The following is a 6303-nucleotide window of genomic DNA, read 5'->3' as shown; positions in this document are numbered from 1 at the left end:
TCAAATGTTCAAACTAGTTACTCAAAACAACAAATCGAGCAAGTAAATCATATATTCATGCTAGACACGAGCCATAGACACTAACTAACACCATTTCAAATCAAAAACACGAATTTAGAGAAATCTAGAGTTTTAGAAATGTTACCCAAACGAGATGAAGTTGGTATCAAATTGTAGAGGATGAAGAGAGGATTCCAAATATGTAATTTGTTTTGAAGTTTACTTCCAATCCCGAATTTAGATGATGATTCTATGAAGTTGGGGTGTGTGTGTGTTCTTGCTAGAGAGAAAGAGAGAGAGAGGGAGATGGTTGAATGGTGGTGATTGGGGTGGACTAGTTGACCTAGTCAACTAGTTTGCCCCGTGTCAATATTAGTCCCCCAAGTTTCAAAGCGGGTGCGGGAATTAACCAAACGAATATTTTTAAAACGCTCGAGTAAACGGGTGATGTCAAAATTAAATAGCGGGAATATAATGAGCGTTACTCACGGAAACTATTAATTTAAATACGAAAGATTATGTTTTAAAAAAAAAGACGGTGTTAAAATTAAATTTAACGGAAAAACGCGGGATGTTACAAAAACTACCAAGATGCTTTATCAAGGATTGATAAGGATAAATGGCAGGAAGCCATGAACGCTGAGATGCAATCCATGTATGACAACCAAGTTTGGGAACTTGTTGAACAACCTACTGGCTCAAGGCTAGTTGATTGTAAATGGCTTTTCAAGATGAAAACCGACATACATGGAAACTTGGATACATATAAAGCTAGACTTGTAGCAAAAGGTTTTACTCAAACTCAAGGGGTTGACTATGATGAAACTTTTTCGCCTGTGGCAATGCTGAAGTCTATTAGGATATTACTTGTCATTGCTGCTCATTACGATTATGAAATATGGCAAATGGATGTCAAGACCGCTTTCCTAAACGGACATCTTGAGGAAGATGTCTACATGGTTCAGCCTGAAGGTTTTGTTGATCCGAAATATCCTAAGAAGGTATGCAAGTTAAAGAAGTCAATCTACGGATTGAAACAAGCATCTAGAATGTGGAATCATCGTTTTAATGAGGAGGCCAAGATATTTGGCTTCATTAAAAATGGTGATGAAGCTTGTGTATACAAGAAGGCTAGTGGGAGCACCATTATGTTCCTTGTATTATATGTGGATGATATATTATTATTTGGAAATGATGTTCCGGCAATGCAAGGAGTTAAAACTTGGTTAAGTAAATGCTTCTCCATTAAGGATCTTGGAGAAGCACAATACGTTTTGGGGATTGGGATCTACAGGGATAGATCCAAGAAGCTGATAGGTTTGTATCAAAGTGCATACATTGAAAAGATCTTGAAAAGGTTCAAGATGGAGAACTCTAAGAAAGGTTTGGTACCTATTCAAAAGGGAACATTTCTCAGTTCATCTCAGTGCCCCACCACGAAAGATGAACAGGAGAGAATGAAGAAAGTCCCATATGCGTCTGCCATTGGGTCAATCATGTATGCAATGATATGCACTAGACCGGATGTGTCATGCGCTCTTAGCCTGACAAGTAGATACCAGAATAACCCAGGAAACAGTCATTGGATTGCTGTTAAAAGTATATTGAAATACCTTAGGAGGACTAAGGATATGTTTCTAATATATGGGTCTGGTGAGGAGGAACTCGCTGTAAAAGGTTACGTGGATGCGAGTTTCCAAATTGATCGAGATGATTCTCGATCACAATCCGGTTATGTCTTCACATTAAATGGTGGTGCGGTCTCTTGGAAGAGTTCAAAACAGGATGTTGTTGCATTATCCACTACAGAGTCGGAGTACATTGCCGCCTCATTGGCAGCTCAGGAAGCTGCATGGATGAAGAAATTCATAGACGACTTAGGAGTGGTCCCATCCATTCAGGACCCTCTTGAGATCTTTTGTGACAACGAGGGTGCGATTGCTCAAATCAAAGAACCTCGTGCTCACCAAAAGACCCGTCACATTGAGCGGAGATTCAACTACATAAGGGATGAAGTTGAAAAGGGAAAGATATGTATTCGTAAAGTTCACACAGATCTTAACATAGTGGATCCTCTCACGAAGCTCTTACATGGAGCAAAACATACATGACATGTTTGTGCATTAGGGCTTCGATATTCTAGTGATTGGTCATGATCTGTTTTAAGTATTGTAACGGAACGAAATTATTCAAACTCATAATATAATTATGGTATTAATTTATTTAGAGTCATGTTCCTATTTTGCATATTTTATCCATGAATAAGTAATTATTCTAAATTCCGTAGTCGATCACATTCGTGGGAACAAGTGTGAGGTTTAGACTATTATGAACTTGGATTGGTATACATTCACGGACTGAATGTGGGGCAAGGTTGCTACCAAGGTTTATAGATATTTGTGGGATGCAAATATTGGAAGACCCGCCCTCAAGATTTGCTAAATGGAGCCTTTGTGGTTGATCACATGTAATCTTGAGTAAAGGCGAATATCATTGTATCCTCTGACCTGAGATACATATTGGGTCCGGATAGTTACCAAGTATTGTGCCTTGATTCTTTCCTTCGCTATTCTGAAATATGGTAGTTCATAAGGAAGAGCTCAGGTATAATGCAAGATATATATTTAGGACGTATGTAGTCAAGAAGGAATTTGTCCCTCTTATTCGTTGAGAGTCAGATGTCTAAGGCCTGATAAAGTTAAATCTAGAAGAGAGTGATCACTCTGTGTCTCTTGGATTAACATGACATCTAGGACGAAAGGATATAATGAAAAGATTCACCTATTCATATTCGAGATGGGAACTCGAAAGGAATGATGTTATTGAATGGCACAAAGTCATAACATATTGGGGGTGATGGACGGTCGTTAGGTGGTATCCATCACTTGCATTAATTTCTTATGTTTCTCGTGCAAGTGGGAGATTGAAGGTATTTCGTATGCCCGAGAGACATATTAAATTAATGTGGCTAATGTGTTGTGATCCAAGTCGGGTCATACCCAATAACAAACTTACCGACACCTTATATGCATTTAATCCTAACGATTGGATAGTTAAATAAATACGTGACACTTGGATTTTAGAAAATCGGTTTTCTAAAATATTATCACTTGAGATAAATTATTTGGATGATTTATATTTGATTATTTATAGGTTTAAATAATTATATTGTGTTATATTTTATAAAAGGTTTATAAAATATATAAGTAGCATAACATTAAATGGGTTTTATACAAGTTTTATAAATAACAAAGTTTATTTATAAAATATGGTGAGTGTGGGCTGATTTTGGAGCCCCAAGAAAGACCATCCCATGCTTATTCTTGTTGCTTTCTATAACACAATTCCATATGTGCATGTTCCTTGACTAGAAGTATACATACACATGCAATTTCATCAAGTGAACTAGCAAATAAACTGCACCATTCTGCTGTATTTCAGGCCGTGGGTTTTGAGGTGCAAGAGGGGGTACTTCAAGCTCTTTTAAAGGCTAATTTTAAGTGTCAACAAATCCTAACCAAAGTACTAGGTGTTGGTGTCTTGTTTGGGGTATAATCTCTTGAGGTTTCATCATTTTGAGACTTGTATTCATCATCATTCCAAGTTGCTGCTGACTGAATTTTCACAGCATATACAAGAGGTTTCTAGCTTGGTTTTGTAAGTCTTTAAGTGTGTTAATCCTAACATAACTTAAGGGTGGTGTTGGTGCATCAAAAGCTTGGAGTTCTACACGCTTACTAATCCTCTTCTTCATCTATTTACCTCCTAACTTGGAGTAGGTATAACTCCATAAACTAGCTCTTTTACTTTTGTAAGCATATTATCTTGACTTGATCTATTTTGGGATTCATGTTTAAATGGTTAAACTTTGTAAATATTGTTTTAATATGCTTCCGCTTTCTATGTTTATAAAAATGATTTTAGACATATACATATATGGATATGGAAACTTGGTAATCTTTTGAATCCCAACAATATAAACCACCACAACAAACCGAAGAGAAAAAGCCAAATCTAGAAGAAATGATGGCAAAGCTAATGGAATCTCAAACACAACTTATTACATCTCAAACCCAAACGAATGAGAGGTTTGATCAATCATTAAGAACTCAACAAGCTTCCATTTTGAATCTAGAAAAACACGTAGGTACTCTTGCTAGCATGATGAGTGAGAGGGAACAAGGAAAGCTACCAAGTAATACTGAAGTAAATCCTCGAAATGAGAATGTTAATATGGTTTCAACGAATTCTGAAAAACCAGCATCAGAAGATGGGAAGGTTTTTGATGTGAGTAACAATGAAGAAGTTACAACACCACCACCACCCGAGTATGTAAAGGCTGTGGTGACACCATACAGACCACCCATCCCATTTCCAAGAAAAGGAGTTGAATATGAGCAAGTAATAGGTAATAAAGTTTGTGAAACCTCTGAAAAGAAGAAGAAGAATAAGAAAGTACAAGAAACAAAATCCATAAAAGTAAACTCAGTGAAGACAGTTCCATCGAAACCTCCACCCAGGTTGGGTGATCCGGGTGAATTTATTGTTCCTTGTCTACTTAGTGATTGTGTCATGTATGATGCACTAGCAGATTTAGGTGCGAGCATAAGTGTTATGCCTCTTTCATTATATAAGAGATTAGGAGTAGGTGAGTTAAGTCCAACAGAGATGAGTGTTCGACTTTTTGATCAAACTATTAAGCACCCAGTTGGAATTGCTGACGACCTACCTGTTCAAGTGGGTAATTTAACCTTTCTAGTCAAATTTATTGTCATTGACATAGAAGAGGATTCAAATATTCCTCTAATTTTAGGTCGACCATTCTTAGCGTCCACCGGGGCGTTATTTGATGTGAGAGAGGGTAGAATGACACTTAGTAATGATGAAAAATCGATCACCTTTGTGATTCGAAAGACTAAATCTCCACCAACCAAAACCGTTGAACCAACAAAAATGATTGGTAAGAACCATGTTGTTTTACCAACTCCAACGGTAGTTCTTAACAATAATAAAACGCCTAAGTGTGGGGAAAATGAAGTAACACCTAATGATGACCTAATAACAAAGAACCCCATTGTTGATACGAAATTAAATGACCCCGTTATTAATAGTTCAATGAAGAAACTTATTAAACGGATTCACGATGCTAGAACCAAGGGGAACTTTAAGTTATATAACCGGTTAGTATCCAATCTATCGCTTAAAGAAAAGGCAAAACTAGTTGAATTTGTGGATATTACATAGGAATCCGACCAATGGCTTAAAGCAAAAGTCACAGATATGCAAGTTGATTATGGTCCAAAAGAAATTGACGATGAAGTTAATCACAATTTCGACACCATAGCTACCTAAGTGTGGGGAGATTCAGATGTTCTAAAAAGAAAATGCTGTCTAGAGTTAGTTGTTCTATTCTCGTGTAGTTTCGAGAATGAAATCCGATTGGTCTTTTCCACTAGCAGACACTAAAGAACTAGTTTTCTTCCCCCATTCTGAATTTTTGTTATGTAGGTTTTGTGTTAAATTAATATGCATTTTTAAAAAAAAAATTTGTGTGAATTTAAAAAAAAATTACTTTATTTTATTAAGTTTAAAAAATGATTTCTAAAACTCATCGTAAGTTGAAGACTTGGTCATGGAACCGAAATTGCTTTACCCAAGGACGGGGCGAAAAATTTTGTTATCATTATTTTTAATAATATTGATCTAAAGTATATCAAAAAAAAAAATTAAAAAACCCAAAAACCTTTGCTTTTAAAACAACCGCTTTAAAAACGACAAATTTTAAATTTTGTCGAGGGACGGACTAGGTAAACATACCGAAACTACCTAAAGTAAAAGGAAACAAAATTTTAAAAAAATTTCATTTAAATTGTTTTAATAAATAATGGTTTTATAAAAAAAATAAATATTTTTATATATATGTTTGTAGTTTATCTTATATACAAAACAGGGTAAAACAGCACACTTTCAAAGACTGACATTAAGTTCAGCAAAAGCTACTAATTTTGACGACAAGACGCAAAATATCAAATGTGATATAAAATAATATGTTGAAAACTCGGTATTTTTAATCACTTTTCTACACTAATCACCCTCATGAATTTATAATTATAGTCTGATTTCATGCAAATGAGGGCATTGCATGATCTCAAGTGTGGGGAAGGGTTATAAATTCTCTCGGGTTTACACTTAGTTAAATTGCTAAATTTTGTGAAAATTTGAAAAATTTTCAACTAAATAAATTCAAAATCATGTTTATACATATTTATGAACGATAAAACTAGGTGTTAATGCCGAAATTAT

Source organism: Rutidosis leptorrhynchoides, chromosome 5 (assembly GCF_046630445.1).
Source record: "Rutidosis leptorrhynchoides isolate AG116_Rl617_1_P2 chromosome 5, CSIRO_AGI_Rlap_v1, whole genome shotgun sequence".
In the NCBI taxonomy this organism is placed as follows: domain Eukaryota; kingdom Viridiplantae; phylum Streptophyta; class Magnoliopsida; order Asterales; family Asteraceae; genus Rutidosis; species Rutidosis leptorrhynchoides.
Note: the sequence above shows the minus strand (reverse complement) of the source record.